Genomic DNA, 25,844 nt, shown 5'->3' on the forward strand with positions numbered 1-25,844 from the left:
GACTGTGGGAGTCTGACAGCGTGGACAGTCTGTCTTTATTTCCTTCTGCCTTGGTCCGTTTCAGTGCAGCGTTTCAGCCAAGCTCCTTGTGGGTCTCCCATGTATGTCTCAGGGATTCACTCCATTAAGCAATAGGCTTCTCCACAAGTCTTTCCTAGATAATCCCATATTTATTCCAGGGTTTTGCTCAGATGGCTAAGGAGATCCATGAGTCAGATGCCTACTCGTCACAGAGCCCCCTGTTGACTGAATACTCCAGCCTTTCTGTCCTTCTGAGGCACTACCAAAAGGTTATCCAGCCACACTCTTGGCTGTCTCTCAGAGCATGCTTTCCTGACAGTGAATCTCTCAATTTTAGCATCTTTGACAGTCCGGATAGGATGAAAATTTCCTAAATCATCAAGCCCAAATTCCTTTTTGCTTAACAGTTCTTTCTTCAATTTATCTCTTTTTTCTCACATTTTACTTATAAGCAGTAGGAAGGAACCAGACTTCACCTTCAACACTCTGCTTGAAAATCCCCTCAGCTAAACGTTGACAAATTCTCTCCAACGACCAAACTTTAGTCAGGCTCCTCAGTCCTGTTTTGACTAGGCCTTGCCCTTGAGCTCTGTCCTTGGCCTATTTAGTTCAGTTTTAAGCAAGAACCTTTCTGGGTCAGTTTAGTGAAAATCCCTGCCCTTGATATCTGATCACTTTCATCCCCAACCTTTGTTAGCCTGTCTTCAGCAAAAGTCCCCTCAAGTTAGTTTAGCCAGAATCCCCCTACCCTTGATGGTTCCTCTTAGTAATTTTCCATCCACTGACCTCTACCCTGCTCCTTGGCTATAAATCTCCACTTGTCCCTGTAACAGTTCAATCTCTTGTTTAGCTAAATCTCTCGCAGCCCATCTTTAGTGACAGCCTGTCTTTAACAAGTATCATGAAATTTATTTTTCTTTAACGATGTGTAAGTCCAGGGGCACCTGGGTGGCTGAGTCGGTTAAGTGTCTTTGTGATCTCACAGATCGTGGGTTCAAACCCTGTGTCAGGCTCTGTGCTGACAGCTCACAGCCTGGAACCTGCTTCAGATTCTGTGTCTCCCTCTCTGCCCCTTCCCCGCTTGCACTATGCCTCTCTCTCTCTCTCAAAAGTAAATAAACATTAAAAAAAAATTAACAGTGTGTAAATCCATCACTTGTAAGTTCTGCTTTCCCCATAAAAAATAGGAAACCGAGGGATGCTTGGGTTGCTCAGTTGGTTAGCATCCGATTCTTGATTTCTGCTGAGGTCATGATCTCCCAGATGTGAGATGGAGCCCCGTGCTGTGTGGAGCCTGCGTGGGAGTCTCTCTCTGCCCCTCCCCTGCTCACACTAGCTCGCTCGCTTGCTCACTCTCAAAAAACAAAAACAAAAAAAATCACACACAAAATTAGGAAACAATTCAGCTAAGATACTGCTGTAAAATAAGGATCCCTTTTCCTGTGATTCCCAGTAACATTCTTCATCTCCTTCCAAGCACTCATGTCTTTGTTCTATTCACAGTCTATTGATGATAATTTAAGTATTCTCTAATAGTGTTATCATTTTTTCTTAACCCTGTCCTTCATTCTGAGTTCTCACTAGCAGAGCCATTAACATTCGTATTTTAACTAACAATGTATTCAAAACAATCCAGTCTTCAGGGCACCTGGATCGCTCAGTCAGTTGAGCATCCACTTTTGATTTCAGCTCAGGTTGTGGTCCCAGGGTCCCAGGGTCATGGAATCGAGCCCCGTGTTGGGTTCCAGGCTGAGCTCAGAGCCTGTTTAAGATTCTTTTCCTCTGCCTCCCTTCCCCACTCATGCGCGCGCGCTCTCTCTCTCTCTCTAAAATAAAATAAGTAAAATAATAATAAAACAGTCTAAGATTTTTCCTGTGATTCTCCTAAAAATTCTTCTAGCCTCTACACTTTACCCAATTTTAAAGCAACTTCCACATTCTTAGGTATTGTTTTACCGCAGCACCCCACTCTCAGTACCAAAATCTTTATTAGTTTCCTATTAATGCTGTAAAAAATTACCACAACCTTAGTGACTTAAAACAACAGAAATTTGGGGCGCCTGGGTGGCGCAGTCGGTTAAGCGTCCGACTTCAGCCAGGTCACGATCTCGCGGTCCGTGAGTTCGAGCCCCGCGTCAGGCTCTGGGCTGATGGCTCGGAGCCTGGAGCCTGTTTCCGATTCTGTGTCTCCCTCTCTCTCTGCCCCTCCCCCGTTCATGCTCTGTCTCTCTCTGTCCCAAAAATAAATAAAAAACGTTAAAAAAAAAAAAAAAAAAACAAACAAAAAAAAAAAAAACAGAAATTTATTATCTTCCAGTTCTGAAGGTCAGAATTCTGAAAATCCGGCTCCTTAGACTACAATGAAGGTTTCAGCAGGATATTCATTCCAGAAGGTTCTATGGGAGAGTCCCTTTCTTCTAGCTGCCAGAGACTGCCTAAATTCTTTGGCAGTAAAGCAGTTATTGTCTAAAGGTTTTCTGTATTGCTAAGCTGTCTATTTCCTCAACTTTTGACTAGATAGCAGGCGTAGGTTGTGACTGTTTTTGTTTTCTTTTGTTTTTATTTTTGGCACAATCACATTTGTGATTCGGGGTTGCCAGCTTCTCCAGTCTGGGAGAAGGAGGTAAAAAGAAAACCCAGGAACTCACCACCGGTTTGTTCCTTAGGTCCTAAGGTCCCTATCCTGTTTGTCGTCTTCTCTCCAACTTTCATAGTTTTCTTATGTTTGTTTTTATATGTAACGTTCAGGGATTTTTAGTTATACTTAGAAGGAGAAGTAGGGGAAAAGAACCTTCTCTCATCTTTTAAGACAGTAGTGTCTCTTTTTAGGCTCTTCAGAGGCCCTGCACATATGGCTGATGTGTCAAGTACTTGAGAATCCTTCCGGCCGGGTCTCTTCTGTGATGCCCTGTGGAGGCAGCTTCCTGTAATTGGAGTTACACTTCCTAGAATTATGTGCACCTAGAGTCATTCTTCCTTCTCTGCCAGTGCTTGTTCTGTTGATTTCTGGGATTCAGAGCTTCACGATGGTTGTAGAAACGACCATAGAGCTACTAAGACAGAAGGCTAGATGTTTCCTCAAAGTAGAGGGTTCAGTATGTACTAAGGTAGTTAGAAACCCTCAGCTTCAGAGTCCTAAGGTAAGCACTGGGGGAAGAAATAAGTTTCCCTTTGTTTTGGTGACGAAACATGTATTGCTTATTGTCGTTCTAGTAATGCTTCAGGTGTTCAGTTTTTGGAAATTCCTTCTAAGTTATTGTGAGATACGCTGCCAGTCTTAATTTATTTTTGGTGTTATCTTGTTGCCTTTTTGTGACTCTCGTAAGTGTCGGAGAGGTTATGTTGTGGAAAGCCCATCAGCACATTATTAACAGGACTTCCAGAGGAATAGTTCTGACTGCCCATTGCATAGCTCATGTCCTGCCCACATGTCCATGCCCACATGTCCTGCGGGCACATCACCTCAAGCTCAGTACATCCTAGATAAAGGCAGGCCTGGGATCCAGCATTTCTTCTTACCTCCGTCTCCTCAGAGCTTTCTTTCAGTTAACGATAACACCAGTTACTCAATCGCCCAAGCCAGAAAACTGCAGGTCACAAATTTCTCCTTGCACTTCACCTCCACATATGTTTTATTTCTTGGGTCTTGTCAGTTTTCACTGGCTTTGTCTGGATTGGGCCTATCGGTCTGAGTCCCCGCAAACCCAATGGATTCCAGTCGAAGCCCCTTCAATTTTTCTTCACTCTACCTAATATCTACCAAATATCTTAAAAGGCATGTGTTGTCATATTGTTCTATTTAAAATTCTTTAACGGCTTCCTTCTCTGTAAGTATAGAAAAACAACAAACAAAATATTAATAAAAAGCAAATTCTTCGCAATCCAGCCCAGTGGTTCTCAAATCTGGATATTCCTGGAATCACCTGGATAGCTTTGAAGACTTAAAAGTTCCTGGGCCTCATGCCTGAAAATGCTGATTTAATTGGTGTGGGCTGATGTCCAGGCTTTGTTACATTGTTGTTGTGCCTTTTTTGTTGAGGTGAAACTAACATAATATAAAATTAGTATTTTAAAAGTGACTAATTCAGAGGTAGCCACCTCTATTTAGTTCTAAATCCTTTATCACCTCAAAAGAAAACCACATTCTCAATAAGCAGTTATCTCCCATCCCCCTCCTTACCCAGCCCCCCGGAAACCACCAGTCTTTGTTCTGTCTCTATATATTTAACATTTCTGGATGTTTCATCTAAATGGAATCATGCAATATGTGATCTTGTGTGTCTGAATTCTTTCGCTTAGCAAATTATCTTCAATGTTCTTCATTCTTTGCATGGCTGAATAACATTCCACTGTATGTATACATAATTGTTCATCCATTAATCCATTGATGGACATTTGGCTGTTTCCACCTTTTGGATGTTGTGAACAGTGCTGCTATGAGTATGCATGGCAAATGGATTTTAGTACCTGCTTTTAGTCCTTTCAAAATGCACGGGAATAGAACTGCTGAGCTATATGGTAATTCTATGTTTAGCGTTTTAAGGAACTACCGAACTGTTTTCCACAGCAACTGAACCAGTTTACATTCCTGCCAGCAATGTATGAGCATTCCAATTTATCTACCCTTGCCAATACTTGTTATTTCCAGTTTGATTTTATTATAGCCACTCTAGTAGGTGTGAAATGGTACCTCATTTTGGTTTTGGTTTGCATTTCCCTAATGACTAATGAGGTAGGGCATCTATTCATGTGTTTGTTGGCCATTTGCACATTTCTTTAAAGAAATGTCTACATATTTTGCCTAATTTTAAAGTGGGATATTTGTTATTTTGTTGTTGAGTTGTATTTCTTTATATATTCTGGATACTAGACCTTATCAGATATGTGATTTACAAATGTTTCCTCCCATTCTGTAGGTTGTATTTTCACTTTCTCGATAATAATGTCCTTAAGTGCGCAAAAGTTTTTGGTTTTCAAGAAGCTGAATCTATCATTTTTTTTTTTTTTTTTTTTGTTACTCATGCTTTGGTCGTATCTAAGAATCAGTCCATTGCCAAATAAAAGTCATGAAGACTTTTACCTCTCAGTTTCCTTCTAACGGTTTTATGGTTCCAGTTTTTTGAGTTAATTTTTGCCTATGGTGTGAGGTAGGGGGTACAACTTCATTCTTTTGCATATGGATATCCAGTTGTCCCAGCCCCATTTGTTGAAAAGACTTTTTCCTGCATTGAATGGTTTTGACACCATTGTTGAAAATCAACTATCCATAGACACATAGGTTTATTTATCAACTCTCTGTTCTGTTTCATTGGTCTGTATGTCTTTCCTCATGCCAGTACACACTACTTTGATTACTGTATCTTTATAATAAGTTTTGAAATTGGGAAGTATGAGTCCTCCGGCTTTGTTTTTCTTTTCTAACATTGTTTGGCTATTCACAGCTCTTCACAATCCATATAAGTTTTGAGGAAAAGCTTTCAACCTTTGCAGAAATTTTAAAAAAACAGTGGTATTTTGATAGGGATTTTATTGAATCTGTAGATTGCCATCTTAATTATATTAAGTCTTCCAATCCATGAACATTGGATGTCTTTCCATTTATTTAGGTTTTCTTTAATTTCACTTTCATTTCAACTATTGTACTTTTCAATTCCAGAATTTCTATTTGGTTCCTTTTTATAATGTCTATGTCTTTACTGCTATTCTCTGTTTGTTTATACATAATTGTCCTGACTATGCTGGATTTTTTTGCATAATTAAGGCAGTTGATTTAAAGTCATTGTTTAAGTCCAAATCTGTATTTCCTCAGGCAGTTTCTGTTACTTCTGTGAAGGGCCATGCTTTCCTGTTTCTTTGTATGCTTCATAATTTCTTATTGAAAACTGGACATTTTGAACAGTATAATGTAGTAAAACTGGAAATCAGATTTTTCCCCTTCCTCAGCATTTGTTTTTGTTGTGTGCTGTGGGATGTTTTTGTTTAGTGACCCTTCTAAAGTATTTTTGTAAAGTGTGTGTTCTTTGTCATGTGTGGTCTCTGAAGCCTCTTTTCCTTTAGGTTGTATTCAGCTAGTGTTTTGAGAGTAATTTCCTTGAACACCATGAACTAAGGGGAAAAAAAGGAGAAGAACAAGAAGAAGAAGAAGAAGAAACAAAAATGCCAAGCACACAACACACACGCACACACACACTCCTCTCCCAGTCTTTGCAGTTTGGCTGTTTGCTAGTGCACTCCATCAGTATTTAGCCAGCCCATTTAGAGTATTGTCTCCATGTTCTTCCTGCATTCACTAAGCCCAGAAATCAGCCAGAAGTGAAAGCTTAAGGCTTTCTCTCTCCTTCTGTGAATATATATCCTGTCTTGGCTGTATGCATAGCCCTCTAAATTCCATAATGTACATGGAAGATTTTGCATGCCCTTGTTTCCTAAAGACACTCTCTTTCCAGCTTTCCCTTTAAGTTTTTGGCACTCTGTCATACACCTCAACTGTAATCTTTTGTCCAGGTGACTACAGGCTGCTAGTTCATTTTAGAATGATTTGAGGAATACCTACTGCTTTTCCAGTCTGAGCTCTGAGTTGAAACAAAAACAAATGCTTCCTGTCCGTCCTTCAGATAGCCTCAGACAGATTAAAACATAGAGACCCAATTCTTTGCAAATAAGTTCTGCTCTGCTCCTTCCAGAGCCAGAGACCAGAGTCCCACACTGGGAATGTGGGTGGCCTTCTTCAAGACCACCCCTGAGCTGGGGAGGGGGTGCGGCAAGGGCAAGTAAAAATGCCATGAAGCTTTTCTACCATTTTTCAGTTTTTACCTTTATTCAGCATTTAGTAATGGCTGTTTTTCAGAGCAAAGGTAGCTCTGATCGTTTCCCTTTGATTTTTTTTTTTTTTTTTTAATGCTTCTGTGGACGGATGAGTGCTTACAATTGCCTACTTCCTCATTTTCACTGACCACTTACTATTTTTTAAAGTCTTTTTTAATTGTTTTTGAAAAGACGATTCTAGTGAGCAGCCTCAATGAGAACGGCCACAGCCACAGGCTTCCCCTCCATGGTCATCTATCACCACAGTCTGTCTAGTTCCGTCAGAGTGCTCATAGCTGCAGCCTGCCAGTGGATCTGTTAGATCTTTGACTTTCCATTCAAAGCGCACTACCATTTCTAACTTTTCCAGGGGGAGTCAGACCACCTCCATCACTTTCATAATTGTCTACCGGTTTGCTCCTCTAACTGAATTGTAGCTTTGAGGGCAAGCATTTTCTCTTCCTCACCTTCCATACCGCAATGTCAGACACATATTAGAGGGTCAACAAATGTTACAAGTGAACCACAAACTGTGCTTAGTAAGTCTTGCTAAAAATATGAATGTTGATTTAAAATATTTTCTGTATATTGATCTCAAGGAAAACACTGACAATCTTCTCCTCCCTGTCCTTCTCCTTCCATCATCATTTTCTTTCTCAGGCAACACCAGCCCCAGCAAGGAGTATTCAAAGACTGTGAATAAATAATTGTGTTAGGAGAAATAGTCCTTAGCCCCCAGATCTCACCAATTCAATGACTAAAGGTCCTATTTCATTTCAAATGCACACCTTCGCTTGGCAGTGTCCTGGGATGGATGCCTCTGATGCCCACCTGCTGCAAGCCTGGTGCAGGTTCTGTCATTCTCTCTCTCTCTCTCTCTCTCTCTCTCTCTCTCTTTAAATTTTATTTAAATCCAAGTTAATATATAGTGTAATAATGGTTTCAGGAACAGAATTTAGTGATCCATCATTTACATATAAACCCCCAGGGCTCGTCCCGACAAGTGCCCTCCTTACTGCCCTTTACCCCCTTAGCCCATCCTCCCACCCAGCATGCCTCCAGCAACCCAGTTTGTTCTCTGTATTTAAGTCTCTTATGGTTTGTCTCCCTTTCCATTTTTATCTAATTTCTCCTTCCCTTCCCCTGTGTTCATCTGTTTTGTTTCTTAAATTCCACATATGCATGAAATCATATATGTATCTTTCTCTGACTGACTTCACTTAGCATAATATACTCTGGTTCCATCCACATTGTTGCAGATGGCAAGATTTCATTCTTTTTTATCTCTGAGTGATACTCCATTGTATGTATATACACCACATCTTCTTTATCCATTCATCCATTGATGGACATTCAGGCTCTTTCATACTTTGGCTGTTGTTGATAGTGCTGCTATAAACATTGGGCATGGATGTGTCTCTTCAAATCAGCATTTTTTTGTGGATAAATAGTGGTACAATTGCTAGGTTGTAGGGTAGTTCTATTTTTAATTTTTTGAGGAACCTCCATACCGTTCTCCAGAGTGATTGCACCAGTTTGCATTCCCACCAGCAGTGCAAAAGACATCCTCTCTCTCCACATCCTCGCCAACATCTGTTGTTGCCTGAGAGGTTAACATGAGACATTCTGACAGGTGTGAGGTGGGAACTCATTGTGGTTTTGATGTGTATTTCCCTGATGATGAGTGATGTTGAGCATCTTTCCATGAGTCTGTAAGCCATCTGGATGTCTTCTTTCAAAAAGTGTCTATCCATGTCCTCTGCCCATTTCTTCACAAAAGTATTTTTTTGGGTGTTGAGTTTGGTAAGTTCTTTATTAGATTTTGGATACTAACCCTTTATCTGATATGTGCTTTGCAATTCTCTTCTCCCATTCCATCGGTTGCCTTTTAGTTTTGCTGATTGTCTCCTTCACTGTGCAGAAGCTGGCTTATCTTGATGAGGCCCCAGTAGTTCATTTCTGTTGTTTGTCATCTCTTGACCTTAACTGCTGCTCCTCTTGCTCCTGCAGACTAGAGATGTGCCACTTCTCCCTATCACTGTCAGCATGGTGCAAAGTGCTGTGCTCCTCACTTTCCTACTGAGGCAGGGGTTCTGGTAGCCCACATTTCAGGTATGTAGTAGCTGTGGGTTCCGACATTAACTCTAGCCCCTGCATTCAATTTCAGAAGTATCGTTTGTCTTGTCACCTCGGATTTTCGTAGAATCTAGTGCTTAAAATACTGTAAAGACTTAGTCTTATGACATTCGTATCCACAAAAGCCTCTTGTGTGAAAAATGCTGTTTGTCACCGTCCTCCTGTCTCTTAGGTTCAGAGTCAGTGGTTCTGAGTTGAGCTCAGGGATTTTACTGTGTGACACGTGCCCCAGGTGATTCTGATGCTGGCTGTCCTCAGGCAGCACACTGGTCATCGGTGCCACAAAGGCTATTTATTGCGTCCTGCTGTGAGCTTCTAAGCATGAGAACAGTGTGCACTTAGAATTCACTGACAGGTCCACTGGTCCACATATTTATTTACAACGATGCCTGGAAAGTTTTTTTTTTAATTTCCGTATTTAAATTGTATCGAAGTGAGGTGTCTCATGGTTAATAAAAACCGAATCTTCCTGTAGAACTTAAAGTCAACAGTCCCTTCACCCATCCTTCCTTACCCCTGACCCACTCTTCCCATGGGACACTACTTCTAACCATTCCCTTTAAAATTTTGGTAGTGCCTATTTCCTTATTCTAAAATTATGCATGAACTGCCATTTATTGATTGATTATCATCTAATCTACACTTCATCATCCTCTTCCAATAATGGATATGGAAATTGTTCCCTTCACTATTACTTCTATTTTATTCCTGTGAATTTATTGTTTCTATATCTTCTATCTTTAGAAAAATCTATGTAAGCCTATGTTTCCTGCTCTATCCAGCATAAACAGCCTCTCAATTTTCCACTCTGTAAAAGGATGGCAGTCACTTCCCACTTTCTCTTCCCAACTTCCAATCTCTGTGAGCTCTCAAGGTCATATCATTTTTATTATTTGTAATAAAATTATAATTATAATTAAATTATATAGGTTGTTCAACCTGGGACTTGATAAATATGGACTATAAAAAGGATTTAATGGAAGGACTACTACAGAATGAGAATTGTGTAGTTTACAGTTCAAGTATGCATAATTTTATGCAACAAATTTTGCAGAACATACATTAATGTTCTTAAATTGGTGTTTCTAAATTAGCTTTCAATATTTCTTCATTTAGAACTAGTACAAATTTCATCAAGCTGGGTTTATCTGTTGCAGATTTGCCTTCTTGTTGTGTGAGTTCTGTTGACCCTCTTCCCAGTTTTTGCTTCATGCTGTTCTGCACCAAATGCCTGGGCTTCCTTGTAGCTGAGCCTCAAGTGGTCACTTGTCATTCTGTTGCTGCACCTCTAACTGCTCTGTATTTCAATTTCTAGTAATAAATTCCCTTTGATCTCTAAGAATACCTAATGCTTCCAAAGTAGGGTCAGTCAAATACCTGATTTTGGTTTCATATCATCCGAAAGCCTTTTCTAGATGTGGTTACATGCTTTCTTGAATCTTACTCATCACAATTCTTATGGATATATAACATAACACATGCTGTGCAGTTTACATTTTACTATCTCTCATTTGCTGTCTCTTATTTCTCGTCTGAAAAGTTGACTTCTCAGAGTTTTCCCTCTTGCCCCCTCCCCCATTGCTGTGCTGTGTAGCCAATGCACCTGTTTTATTTTCTTTGTAGCACTCCTCTCCATGAGAAGTTGTGCCATTTATGCATTCTCAAGTGTTGCCCTGCCCTGGGAGTGAGCTCCCTGAAGCGAAGCAGGTGCTTTGTTCTTTCTCTCCCTCGCTGACCTATCCCCTGATCTATCCTGAGAGCCAGAGCAGTGCCTCATGCAGACTGGCTGTCTTCCTGAAGATTGCTACAAATCTTCAATGCAACAAAACCTACTCTTTGAGAACCACTGCACTACACTATGCTGTCTCTCAAGCAGGCTTTAACTCCTGTATTTTGCTTGGATTGTGCTGACGGGATGAATTTATACCATGCTTTCTGTGGGTGGGAAAGGGGTAAGTGTCACCTCTAGATTGAGGTTGAGGTATAGCAAAAAATATTCGTGGGGAGCCTAGGTGGCTCAGTTGGTTGAGCATCCAACTCTTGGTATCCGGTCAGGTCGTGGTCTCGTGTCATGGGATTGAGCCCCACGTTGGGCTCCACACTGAGCGTGGAGCCTGCTTGGGATTCTCTCTCTCCCTCTCCCTCTCTCTCTCCCTCTCTCTCTCTCTGCCCTTCACCAGCTCATGCATGTTCTTTCTCTCTCTCTCTCTCCACCCCCCCCAAGACAAATAAACATTTTTTAAAAATATTTGCTGAGGCAGTAGCTCTCAAACTCTAATGTGCCCAAGAATCACATAGAAAACTTGTTAAAACTCTAAATTGGTTCATTCTCTTTCCAGAGATTCTGATTTAGTAGATATGAATGGGGCACATTAATTTGCATTTCTAATAAGCTCACAGGATCAAACTGTGAAAACAGTGTTCTAAGACAGATCCATATGTGCTTCCTGATTAGTGCCAATACATCTGTGTCTACAGGAACTGAGAGATTTGTTTTTATGTTTTGTTTTACTATTTAACTATTTAGCACTTTCACACAATTTCCTCCGAAGGGAGCATGGCGTATCACTTTCTCTTCTGTCAAGTTATATGAAACAAGTGTACCCAGGTCAAGGGATATTTGAGTAACAAGGTCTGCCTTCTCAAATCCACGTTCACCTTTGCCTCCGAATGGAGCCCAGAGACATTCCATCTTTCTCCCACCTTGGGCACAAGGCAAACTATTTGAAGTGGTCTCCATATCATCTTCTTGTTAGAGTCTTAATCTGAGTTCTAGGCATGCCTGGTGAGTTACCTCTGAGATTAAAGCCCTGTGCATTGTGAGTCCTGTAGGATCTCATTCTGTAAGGATTTCTGATTGCCCATTCTGGCCTGTGAAAACACCAGTATAAACGCAGATTAGGAGTTGACTTTGGGACCCTAATTCAATGGGGAAGGCATGAGGAGGAAGAGAAGAAATATTTCCCATTTTGCACTTAGAATTAAATAAATATGGTGAAATAATTTCTTTTTTCACACAGCTGTGAATTTGGAGTTGAATTACTTACAGGTCTTGCAAATAACATAGGATGATAGGAACAACTTTTACTATTATCTACTTTTTGCAGAAAACTGAAAAGAGTAAGAAATGCAAAATATGCATCAAATGTCAGATTCTGAAAATAACGCTAGAGCACTTCTGCAGGAAAGGCTGTACGATTGTAAAATAAGTTTTCCTGGCCCTACCCCATTGCTCATCCCAGGCAGTGTGAAGGATGGTGAAGAATTCTGAATGGGACTGCAGGGCCAATAGAGAGACTTCAGCGGGGAGAACTGGGGGCTGTGGTCTCCCAGAACTCAGAGAAATAACAAAACTGCCAGAAGCCTTGCTTGCCAACAAATGGATGAGGAGTCACCCTGGCTGAGCTTGAGCGTGAGCTCGGCTCCATCAGCAGCGTGAGCTATATCTCCATGACTCTGTTTCCGTGTCTGTAAAATGGAAATAATAGAGTACCCGCTTCCCAAGATAGGTTCGAGGACTTGATGGTAATGTTTGAGAAGAACAATGCCTGACACACGGCAGTGCTGTGTGTGTTAGAATAGAGCGAATTCACTCCTAAGTGCCAGGGGTGCTTTTTGTTCTGGGGGTGCAGCAGTGAACTCTGATAGTTCTCAACCGTGATGTGGGGGCCATCCTTTACACATCTCTGACTTTAAGATGTTTCATCTTTAAAAACCTTTCTAGTTCCAAAATTCTATTTAAAAATCGAAGTACCCATCAACACAACATTGATCATTTTCCTACTGTGATAGTTAATTTTATGTGGCAACTTGATTGTACCTAGATATTTGGTCAGATACCAGTCTAGGTATTGCTGTGAAGGTATAGTTTAGATGAGATTAACATTTAAATCAGTAGACTTGGAGTAAAGTAGATTATCTTTCATCCTGTGGGCGGGCCTTATCCAATTAGTTGAAGGTCTTACGAGAAAAATGATTGAGGCCCTCTCAGAAAGAGGGAACTGTGCTCCAGACTGCCTTTGGACTTGCACTGCAATATCAATTTTCTCCTCATCTCCTGTCTGACAGCCCACCCTGCTGAGTTTGGATTAACTGGTTCCCACAATCACTTGACCGATTCTTTAAAATAAATCTCTCTCCCTTCTGCACAGCAAAGGAAACAATCGACAAAACTAAAAGGCAACCAACAGAATGGGAAAAGATATTTGCAAATGACAAATCGGACAAAGGGCTAGTATCCAAAATCTATAAAGAGCTCACCAAACTCCACACCCGAAAAACAAATAATCCAGTGAAGAAATGGGCAGAAAACATGAATAGACACTTCTCTGAAGAAGACATCCAGATGGCCAACAGGCACATGGAAAGAGGCTCAACATCGCTCCTCATCAGGGAAATACAAATCAAAGCCACACTGAGATACGACCTCACATGGGTCACAGTGGCTAAAATGAACAAATCAGGGAACTATAGATGCTGGTGAGGATGTGGACAGAAGGAAACCCTCTTGCACTGTTGGTAGGAATGCAAACTGGTGCAGCCACTCTGGAAAACAGTGTGGAGGTTCCTCAAAAAAGTAAAAATAGACCTACCCTATGACCCAGCAGTAGTACTGCTAGGAATTTACCCAAGGGATACAGGAGTACTGATGCATAGGGGCACTGGTACCCCAATGTTTATAGCAGCACTCTCAACAATAGCCAAATTGTTGAGCCTAAATGTCCATCAACTGATGAATGGATAAAGAAATTGTGGTTTATATACACAATGGAGTACTACGTGGCAATGAGAAAGAATGAAATATGGCCTTTTGTAGCAACGTGGATGGAACTGGAGAGTGTGATGCTAAGTGAAATAAGCCATACAGAGAAAGACAAATACCATATGTTTTCACTCTTATGTGGATCCTGAGAAACTTAACAGAAACCCATGGGGGAGGGGAAGGAAAAAAAAAAAGAGGTTAGAGTGAGAGAGCCAAAGCATAAGAGACTCTTAAAAACTGAACACAAACTGAGGGTTGATGGGGGGGTGGGAGGGAGGGGAGGGTAGGTGATGGGCATTGAAGAGGGCATCTTTTGGGATGAGCACTGGGTGTTGTATGGAAACTAATTTGACAAATTTCATATAATAAAAAAATAAAAACCCAAGATTTTATACAAAAAAATAAATCTCTCTCCCTCTTCTGATAGATAAATAGGCAGGCAGACACACAGACATGTTTGTAGATGTGTTAAAGACTGTGTGTGTGTGTGTGTGTGTGTGTGTTTATAGAGAGATACATGCATATGTTTTTATTGGTTCTTTTTTTCTAGAGAATCCTGACTAATACACCTAGAAAAATTAATTTTAGGCCCGATGTTTTATCATTTGGGGATCATAAACAATGTCACATCACTTAAAATGTAATATATATTAGCTGATATGAGAAACTCTACTGACTGCTTTTTTAATTGCCCGAGTCACTAAAAAAGGAGGTGAATGCATCATATAATCGACCATTAGGAGATGTTGATTCCTTTCCATAGTCCTCCCCTTCTCTATGAAATGTGGAGATTACAGGGAGTTAAAAGAAAAAGTCTGACACACATTTAATTTTCAGATACGCCCTTCCAGATCCACCTGGAGTGGACAGACACCACAAGTTTGGCTGCTTGAAGCTGTGTCCTCCTGAGAGGGACTTTGACGTGAGTTGTGCCCTGTTCTCCCTTTGCCAGTTTGAAGTCCGGTTCTCATGCCTCGGAACAATTTAGAAAAATATTTAACACCGTGATTGTAGTTTACCATTGTAAACGTGAAGCGCAGCTTCTGTGGATGACCACATTGCAAAATATTGGCTCTTTTATTAAAGATTAACGTATTGCCTTAGCTGATGTTTGCCTGTCATTGGGGCTGCAGAGGGGACTGGGAGCCTCCTTGAATGCAGCTTGGCCAGGCCGTAGGGAGGAGGGGACTTCCACCTAAGTGTTTGGACGGGCAAGGTCTCAGGCAGCACCCGGAGTTTCAGGGGTGACATCTCTTTCCCTTTGGTATGTCCCAAATTTATACCAGAGCTCTAAGTAGGACCCCCAGCAGAAGAACTTTTCAGTAGTCTGATTTTCCATGCCCAGGAACACTTCAAGGAAATACATTTTAGGCACCAATTTCTCCATTTTCTACTTTTGCAAAGTTTTTTGTTGTGTTTTGTTTTTTGGTGGTGCGTTTCAAAGTTCCGAGAACTTGAGACACGAGGCTCTCAAGAGGGGTGACAAAAAAAAAAGCGTTCATTCATAATGGGTCACGGGGATAACAGTAACACCTACCTGATAGGCTTATCTAGAGGTTTGTGTAAGTCAACACTACTGGTAAAGCACTCAGAACATTGGCTAGCACATGACGAGAGCCACATAATCAGCTTGTTAAGTAAACCCACAGCCGAGCTTGGTAAAGGCTGCCTTGCCCCTGGCGAGGAGACACTCAGCCCTCCTTGATACCAACAGTAGCACTAAATCACAACTCCGACTTCCTTAGTCCAGAGCACTGAGGGAAGAACGTGTCTGTGTTGTAACAAAAATAGAACAAAGTTTCAAGCACACAGAAACTCTAGAGCAAGATGTAAAGATCAAAGAACATCTCCTGTTTTTCTTCTCTTTCTGTTTTGAACCGTATCTTACGAGACTGAAAGGGGTGCCACCTGTTCCTTGAGGCAGGTTATCAAGGCCAGATATGCAGACGTTAAGGAGACCTCTTTTCCCACGGCAGTAGAGCCCACGCTGTGGGCTTCAGGAGTACTCAAGTGTCTTGTGGCACATTCGGGAAATGGCATTTTTGATTCACATCTTAGATAATCCTGATATGGGTGTTTTGAGAATCACCCTTGGAGCAACAGTTACAGTCCATTATTAAAGTACGAATTCATAACTTTTGAGGTACGCTGGCATTGAATAAGCTACCTGATGTTTTGCATTTTTTAGAATTTTAGACGGAATGAGAATAAAGAACCTAGTAACCATTATTCTGGATTCTCACATGCAAAATGCATGTTCTTTGAATAGCAGTTTCCTGTATTTAACATTTCTGACCTAACCTTTAATATCACATTAGAGTCCTTAATTCTTTTTCTGTTTTGTAAACTACTAAGAAGCAGTTGAGTGGTTCAAGCAATCCAAGAGCGTGTATTCCAAACAATAATACCATTTGGGTGTGAGCGTGGCGCGTATGCCACGGGGAAAGCTTTGTACGTAGGGATTTTCTTCGGTGCTTCTGCACTGCACCACGAAGCAAAGTTCAGCAAGGTTGTAGCCGGCTCTATCAAAATTTTTAAAAATCGATGGTAGATCAGTCTATTAAAATAACTTATGCTTATAGCCATAGGGTACATTAAAGTACATGAAAGTATGTTTTACCTGTTTACTCATTTTTGAGTTGATACATGTAAGAGTGTGGATGGATTTTATCTGCGGCTCAATATATAACTTTATTCGTGTGTATGTGTTAGAAAATGGCTCATGTTAGATGACTTTCAAACAACTTTTAAAAACAGTGTCATTAATAAATGTCACATCTCACGGAAACCATGGTTTTCCCAAAGATGAAAATTACAGGAAACAGGACCATTGAATTCTAGGAAATTAGTGTCTCTACCAAGGACAATGGTCTTTTAAATTTCGACATTCCTTTGAAGTCATGCCTTTTCAGATAAGCATGTGGGACAGTAGGTGCTTATATACAGTGACTTTGGGTTATGTTGATGGTATTATGAGAGCTCTGGCTTTTCCGAATGCTCAAATTTACCGTGTTCGGTCAGCATTTGTTTTCCTGAAATATTTTTTTTCCTAAAGGGAAGAAATGTCATTTAGTGTTTAAGGACATCACCTTTCTGTCTTCCAATATAACATAACAGGGACTTTAAATTTCCTTCCGTACTAGTAAGGTGAAACCATCATTTGCTGGTTAGAATGATTAATTCATGAAAATACCAGATGGTAAGGAGTGTGTATGAAAGACAGGAGCTCTAGAGGAACCACAGTGTTACATTGCATGGGGGAGAAAAGAGAAATTACGACCTCTATCTAAAAGAAACCCAAGGAGTGAAAGAAAAACCCCTCAGAAAATGCACACGGGAAGTGATTAGTGGCAGTTGAACAAAGGGCGGATGTTAAGTGAAACATTTTAAGGACTAAGTATATGTGAACTCGGGCCCTGAGTGATTTAATAAGGATGATATTCATGGCCTAAGTGTAGAGCTGTACATTTTTCCAAGAGCCCAGAACATTCTCAGAGGCTTTGTCATAGGTGGGGGCATTGTCTTTCTTGCCTAACCTATTTTTACAACCTCTTTTAAGTGGACACTCTGCCCACCTTCCACAAACCCACCATGACAACCTCCTACATAAATTCCTCCATATTTAGACCATTGTTTGGAGGAAAAAAAAAAAATCCACACTTCTTAATAATTGTAAGCTACAACTAAAGTTACAACTCTTTGGAACCAAAAGATCTAGGTAGAATTGGACAAACCTTGGCAATTTTGTAGCCTGTGGAAAACTAATAGCCCTAAAAGATTTATGGGAACTTGAGGGCCTGTTCTGCCTCTTTAGTTGTGTTTCTGCAAGGGCTGGTGGGTTGTCCCATGTGTGAAACCTAGTTCCTTTATGAGATCTCACATACACACACACACACACACAAAGATAATCTCACAAAAACGATGGATCTACTCAGGAATATGCAGGCTGCTGAAGATCTGTGGTCCTTGGGGGGAAGCTACGTTGTATACGGCAGACACAAGAGTTCTCTCCCTTGCCCTTCTCTCTCCTCACATTCTCTCCTCCTCCTCTGAAGCAAAACAAACTTCTCTCATTGCTGCCTGTGCGGGCACTAAAATGATGAACATTCGGGGCGCCTGGGTGGCTCAGTCGGTTAAGCATCCAACTTCAGCTCAGGTCACGATCTCACGGTCTGTGAGTTCGAGCCCCGTGTCGGGCTCTGTGCTGATGGCTCAGAGCCTGGAGCCTGTTTCAGATTCTGTGTCTCCCTCTCTCTCTGCCCCTCCCCCGTTCATGCTCTGTCTCTCTCTGTCTCAAAAATAAATAAACGTTAAAAAAAAATATGAAAAAAAATAAATAAATAAAATGATGAACATTTTTGGTTGTCGGGTCATAAATTTGGGGTTTCACCATCCATCTCAAGGTGCTCTATGAAGAGTTTTTACCACTACAGAGAGTTCTCCTGTGGTGGGTATCTTCTCATGGTCCCTCGGAATTTTCTCTGTCCTGCCCTATGGACCACATCAACAAAAGCCTCCCACCTTAGGCTTCCAGTTAGATTCAGCTAGTGGGAGGCCCTGAAGGTGATAGGAGGCTGGGGGAAGGGGAGGTCGAGGCACACCTTTCCTCCGTGGCCTCTGGCAGATCCCAGGGTGGGTCGTGTCCCTCCTCATTGCCCTCTCTGGGTCTGGCCTGTCTTCTGTTTCCACTTCAGGCCTAGGCTTGGCAAAGGGTTCCCGGGGAGTGACGTGAGCCCTTTTTGGTATCTTTAAACCCTGATCCACCTTTGTGACTAGTCTGTTAACGCTACTCAAATTACCCAGCTGAGTGTGCCAGGAGTCTGACTTCCTGTGTTGAATTAGGTGCCGGCTGTAATAGTGTTGTAATTTCTCCACTTGAAACCACGTGGTGTATGAAACCTAATGTTCCACCTTTCCTTGAACCTAATAGTGTCGTAACTCTGTGCCTTCCTGTGTTTGCCCTCCTGCAATATAATGCTCTTTTTCCTCCTTTTCTGCCTGGCACATCTCTCTTTAAGATCCCTCTCAGATATCACTTGTCTGGGGCGTCTTTTCTCTGGCCCCCCGCCCAGAAGTGTTGCTCCAAATGTTTTGACCTATTTGTCTCTCTCCCCCAGGAATTATGCCTTCATTCATGCACTTATTTCCCCAAACAATTACTTACTTATCTTCTACATTTCAGACACTGTTCTCAATCCATGGGAACACAACGTCGAACAAAACAAAGTCCCTGCCCTCACGAAGCTCATATTCTTGTGGGAGAGACAAACAATAAATCAGTGAACAAACAGGTTTATGGTACATCAGGTAGGAATATGTATTATGGAGATAAACAGACTGGCTCGGGGGTACCCTGTGTTGGAACAAGAAGTCTACAAAAGCATAGTCGTTGCCTGGAAGGCCTGAGGGCAGAGGTGGTATTTGAGCAGAGCCCTGAGTGAAGTGAGGATAGTATCTGCAGGCGAGTCTCTTAGCCCAGGAAACAGCAGTGCAAATGTCCTGAGGGAGAAGCACTTGCAGGGTAGAGCATGGAGCCCAGTGGGCTGCGGAAGCCCTAGAATAGGAGATGAGGGACTTCTGGGGAGAGGTGAGCTCAGGGCAAGCCTCATGGCCCAGGACCACAGATTTGAAACCTCCTGGGGAGCTGTCAGGAGTGCCCCGACTCGCCTGTGTATTTTGTGACCCCCAGTGCCTTGCACCGTGTCTGGATGCACAGGAGATGAAGTTGTAGTAGTTCTCAGTTAATTGTGTGATCCAACCGTCCCCCGCCTGTAGCCAACATAACTTCCCTACGTGTGACAAAAATAACTGTCCTTTCTTGCAGATGTAGCACCATGCAGTAGAGCTGACATCCAAGGTGACAAGGCTGGGGAGCGGCCAGCCCTGTCCCAGCTAGTCTCTGCCTGTGTGTCTGTCTCTTCCTAATGTGCGAAGTTCTGTTCAAACCACAGGCACCGAACACCATGCAGCATACTGCACAAACTTGGTAAAGTTGAAGCCAGGCAACAAAGATGCGGTTCCACGTCCGTCAGAACTACGAGCTCGTTTTTCACAAATTTTGGCTAGTTATTTCTAATTTCTTAGGTCAATTTTTATTGAATTAAAAACAATGAAGGTCGGTATGACTTTCACTGAGGAAAACAGATACTGGTAATTCATGTATTAACAGAATTATCTCCTTGCTTAAAGATAGGTTTGTGAAGTGTTTTCTATTCCCGTTCATGAATCAAAATATGAAATTACCCAAACAAGATACTAATTTCCTTATGCATTTTCTTTTTTCAGTTTTAGCATAATGTAGTTAACTTGGGAGAATGAGGAATTAGATAAGAGTGGAAAAGGCTTGACCTCCAGTTCTGCATTGAATATTTATTTTAGTTTCCAGATAATGCAAATATTTGATCAGAAGGAAACTGTTCTGGAAGTACTGAATCGCTTCTATTATACGTACTTTGCAATCGAACATTCCAAAAGGAAAAGTTAGAAAAATATGTGTATTTAAATTTCACAACCTTGCTATCCTTAATCTTTTATTCCTAAAGTACATAGCACATTAAGAAAGCAAGTTATAATTAAACGTAAAACAGATTGGTCACAGAAAGCTAATAAGCCTCTGCCTTGATTAAATGCAGCCAAGAAACACAGCTCTCTAGCAGGATGGGAGTGTGGCCTGGGAGCAGATGGTCCTTGTTTTGGTAACATCGCAGGGATTTACCTAAACCACCGTGACTGCAATGCAGCCAGAGCCCCGTGATGGAAAAGCTTCAGTCTCAGGAATTCACTTTGGCTCTGTTCCAATCATTGTCTCTTGCCCTGCGAAGGAAATGAAAGTTTGTGCAAATTTCAGATGAAAATTGCTTCCTTAAAGATAGCTGAATTGCCACATCTTTTTTAATTGGGGATATTGAATCATCTTTAATAAAAGCAACTACAACAAATCCACTAGACATTGAAAAAGAAGACATGAGATTAAACTGCGATGTGAGACATTTGGTTTAAGTAGAAGAAGGACCTTCGTGACAGAAAAAGTACGTAGACTTTGCAAACAGGTTAGTGAATGGCCATAAGAAATGTTTCTACTTTAATATATAGAATAATGTGTTTTGAAATGGCTAAAGTATTTAGAAATTAAAGAAATGAATTTTTTAAAGAAATGAGTAGTCTATTCAGATAATTGTGTCAAAAATGTTTAGAACTCCTCCATAATCATTAATACACTGATATTACATAAGAACTCATTTTCATTATTTTAATCACTGTTATTTTAATATTCAAAAGAATTTTTCTGGACATTTGTCTTATTTTTAACTTTAATTTTTTAGTTACGGTAAAATGTACATAACAAGTTTTCTGTTTCAACCATTTTTACGTGTACAGTTCTGTGCGATTAAGTACATTCATAGTGTTGTGCAACTATCACTACTGTCCATCTCTCGAAATCTGTCATCATCCCAAACTGAATTTTAGGGGAAAACAAGAACTCCTTATTCCCCCTTCCCCTAAACCTTGGGGACCAACATTCTATTTTTTTTTTTTTCCTCTGTGAATTTGACTACATACCTCATGTAAGTAGAATCATATAATATTTGTCCTTTTGGCTTATTTCACTGAGCATAATGTTTCCAAGGTTCATTCATGTTTAGCGTGTACCAGAATTGCCTTCCTCTTTAAGGCTGAATCCATTTATTTATTTATTTATTTATTTATTTATTTACTCACACACCACAGTTTGTATACCCATCGATAGATATTTGGGTGATTTCTACACTTTGGCTACTATGATAAATGCTATTTCAACATGGATATACAAAAAAAAAAGTCTGTTTGAGTCCCTGTTTCCAGCCACAGTTCTACTGTGAGTTCTGAGTTCTATTTTCTCAGAAGTGGAATTATTGGATTGTAATAGTAATTCTGTGTTTAATTTTTTTTCCCCAACAAAACTTTACCTAAGGAACTGCCATACAGTTTTCTACAGCATCTGCATCATTTTACATCCCTCCCAGCAATGCACAACAATTCCTATTTCTCCATGTCGTTGTCAACATTTGTTGCTGTTTTTATTTTTTTATGGTAGCTATCTTAGTGTGAATTGGGATGTGGTTTTGATTTCCATCTCCCTAATGATTAGTGATGATGAGCATCTTTTCATGTGCTTATTGGCCGTGTGTGTGTCTTCTTTGGAGAGATGTCTGTTCAAACCCTTTGCCCATTTTTAACCAGGTTGCTTTTTGTTGTTGTTGTTGAGTTATAGTTATTTATGTATCACAAATATCAATCCTTTGTCAGGTATATAATTTGAAAATATTTTCTCCTATTCTGTGGGTTGCCTTTCATTTTGTTGATAGTGTCTTTAGATGTACAAAAGTTTAAATTTTGATGAAGTCCAATTTATCTTTTTTTTCATATTGCCTGTGATCTTTGCATCATTCTATATTTTTAAAAATTTTACTTTTTAGAGATATTGTGTCAATTAGATACTAAAGGAGTACAGTATCTTTTTGGAAGAGATTATGTTTTAGTACACAATGTGGCTATTAAACTCACCAATGAAAAGTCTCAAAAGAGTGCAAAGATGAAAAGCAAAATATTGACTACTATAATAGCCACTCATTCATTAAGCCAGTTGGTCAGTGAGCTAATCACTGATTATTTGGTGCCTACTTCAGATTTAACACTATGCTGTTATTACAAAGAGGAAAATCAAATATAAAATGTCGTTTTAAAAGATCATCTAGCCTGGTTGAGGGAAAAAAAAAAATACGAACCCTTCCCATAAGATGGTCCTTAAAAGAAAATCTATAATAGTAGCTCATCTTAATTGCTAGCTTACCATGTTTCTAACTTTGTATTATCCACTTTTCATGCATTATCTCTTTTTATGATCAAAACTGCACCTCTCCATGTAACTGAGGAACTAATACTAATTTCATTAGACTTGTAGGAAAGCTGAAGCTCAGTGAAATGTAGACTTGCACTAGTGTGGAGCCAGTACCATTCAGTGTAGACCTCTTTTATGCCTGTGGTAGAATATAAATTCTGGGTGGTCAGGGCACAGGCTGTCTCGTGCATCATAGGTGTTTTCAGTTAATGTTTATGCCTGGGATGGAAGGAAAAACTTTAATACTTTGTTCTTAACCATTCTGCTATATCAATAGAAGAGTAAAACTTTTCCCTCCTCCCTAAGTAATAAAAAGAGAACCAGTTTACATTGTTGCTAATTTCTTCCCTTGGGTCTTGGGACATCTCATGGCTTTATTCATACTCAGCCTTGATGAAGACAAAACTCTTGCAAGAAAATCTCATTTGTTTATACAGATGGTACTATGGTTTGCTCATAATAATGTTTTATAAAGTTATTCAAGTCATGTTTTAAATGTTAGTGTATAATTGCTGTGAGTTTTGTTAATTGCTTACTAAAACTTAGCCAGAGTGGGTAGAGATATGGCAGCAGGCTCATGTACTTTTACTTCATTACCATAGAACAAAACTAGTAACATTTTGTACTATGTTAAGGTCAAGCATCTTTCCTTAAACAAAACTTGTAAACAGAGGTTTTGTATGGAATATCCCACTGAGTTGTATGGCCTTGGGTAAGTCATCTGACTTCGCCGAACCACAGTTTCACTATATATTTAAAAATAACCTTAAGAGTAACCTTGATGTCCCTCTAATCTTGTGTTGGTACTTAGGTAAATTTAAGAGTGAATTTTAAATTGAATATAATATTCTTCTGGAGACATTAAGTGTTTTATCAACCTTTAGAGAAAGAACTCAGTTATGGGGTGTTCTTAAATTAAAATTGATGTCACAAAACAACCCAAAATAGTTAACAAAATGTCAGCAGTTAACAAAAACAATTAACAAAATGGTACATATCTATGAGTGATTATTTTAAATGTAAATGGACCAAATATTCCAGTCAAAAGACATAGAGTGGCTAAATGGATAGAAAAACGAGTCTACTGCTTACAAGAGACTCACTTCACATGTAAGGACATGCACAGAGTCAAAGTGGAAGGATGGAAAAAGGTATTCCGTGCAAATGGTAATAAAGGGAAAGCTGGAGTAGCAATACTCATATCAGACAAAATAGACTTTAAAACAAAGACTGTAACAAAAGACAAAGAAGGACATTATGCAATGATAAAGGGGTCAATCGAAGAGAATATAACATTCGTAAATATTTTACGCACCCAAAATAGGAAGGCCTAAACCTATAAAACAAATAAGACAGACACAAGGGGAGAAACTGACAGCATACAAATAGTAGGGGACTTCAGTTTCCCACTTACATCAATGGGTAAATCATCTAGATATAAAACCAATAAGGAACTATTGGCCTTAACACGTTAGACTAGATGGATTTAATTGATATGTACAGAACATTCCATCCCAAACCAGCAGAATATACATTGTTGTGAAGTGTACATGGAACATTCTTGAGGATAGATCACATATCAGGCCACAAAAGAAGCCTCAGCAAATACAAGATTGAAATCATATCAAGCATCTTTTCAGACCACAGTGGTATGAAACTGGAAATCAGTTACATGAAGAAAACTGGAAAAGACACAAACACATGGACACTAAGCCACACGATACTAAACACAGTACTAAACAACTAGTGGATCAATGAAGAAAACAGGAAATTTAAAAAATTTTTGAGACAAATAAAAATGGAACATAACTTTTCAAAATGTATGGGACATAGCAAAAGCAGTTGTAAGAGGGTAGTTCATAGTGATATAGACTTACCTTAAGAAACAAAATCCCAGGGGCACCTGGATGACCATTCAGTTGAGCATCTGACTCCGGCTCAGGTCATGATCTCACAGTCCGTGAGTTCGAGCCTCGCATTGGGCTCTATGCTGACAACTCAGAGCCTGGAGCCTGCTTCAGATTCTGTGTGTGTGTCTCTCTCTGCCCCTAACCCACTCACATTCTGTCTCCATCTCTCTCAGAAATAAATAAGCTTTAAAAAAATTGAAAAAGAGAAAATCCCAAATAAACAATCTAATTTGACACATAAAGGAATTAGAAAAGAACAGGCAAACCTAAGGTTAGAAGGAAGGAAATGGTAAGTGTCAGAGCAGAAATAAATGAAACTGAGACTAAAGATATAATAGGAAAAAATCAATGAAACTAGAAGCTGGTTCTTTGAAGAGATAAACAAAACTGATACACCTCTAGCCAGACTCATCAAGAAAAAAGGAAAGAGGATCCAAATAAAATCAGAAAGAGAAGTTACAGTTGGTACCACAAAAATGCAAAGGATTATAACAATTGTAAGCCAACAAACTGGAAAACCTACAAGAAATGGATTAATTTCTAGAAACACACAACCTTTCAAGATTGAATCATGGAGAAGTGGAAAATCTACATAGACCAATGATAAGTAATGAAATTGAATCAGTAATTTAAAAACTCCCCAAAAACAAAAGTCCAGGGTGGTTTTGTAGGTGAATTCTACCAAACATTTAAAGAAAGTCAGTACCTATCCTCCCAAATTATTCCAAAATGTTAAAGAGGAAGAAGTGCTTCCAAACTCCTTCTACAAGGCCGGCACCCAACTTGATCCCAAACCAGACAAAACACCACACACACACACACACACACACATACAATTTATAAGCCAATGTTCCTTATATAGATAGATGCCAAAATCCTAAACAAAATATTAGCAAACTAAATTCAACAAAACGTTGAAAGGATCCTACACCACAATCAAGTGGGATTTTTTCCGGGGTTGCAAGCATGGTTCAACATCCATAAATCAGTCAATGTGTACACCCCATTAACAAGACAAAGGATAAAAATCCTATGATTATCTCAACACATGCAGAAAAAGCATTTATTTGACTAAATTCAATGTCTATGATAAAACTCTCAACAAAATGGATATAGAAGGAATGTACCTCAACATAATAAAAACCATATATGACATGCCCACAGCTAACATTGTAATCAACAGTAAAAGGCTGAAAGCTATTTTTCTAACATCAGGAGCAAGACAAGGATGCCCACACTCACCACTTTTATTCAACATATTGGAAGACCTAGCCACGGCAATTAGGCAAGAAAAATAAGTAAAACATATCCAAATAAGGAAAGAAGAAAGAAA

At 40.0% G+C, this 25,844-nt stretch overlaps 1 protein-coding gene across 23 annotated transcripts in view; it reads left to right on the plus strand.

Moving 5' to 3' along the window:
• Positions 1-25,844, plus strand: part of LOC144615101 (uncharacterized) — a 237,109-nt gene that overhangs the window by 19,747 nt on the left and 191,518 nt on the right. For 17 of the 23 annotated variants that reach the window (XR_014136528.1, XR_013553524.2, XR_014136534.1 and 14 more), the window contains exon 2: positions 14,561-14,645. The exons of the other annotated variants lie outside the window; for them this stretch is intronic. The gene's annotated coding sequence lies outside the window, so the exon portion shown is untranslated. The remainder of the gene's footprint in view (positions 1-14,560; positions 14,646-25,844) is intronic. 23 annotated transcript variants of the gene reach the window in all.

This window comes from Panthera onca, chromosome F2 (genome assembly GCF_046562875.1).
Source record: "Panthera onca isolate mPanOnc1 chromosome F2, mPanOnc1 haplotype 2, whole genome shotgun sequence".
Classification (NCBI taxonomy): domain Eukaryota; kingdom Metazoa; phylum Chordata; class Mammalia; order Carnivora; family Felidae; genus Panthera; species Panthera onca.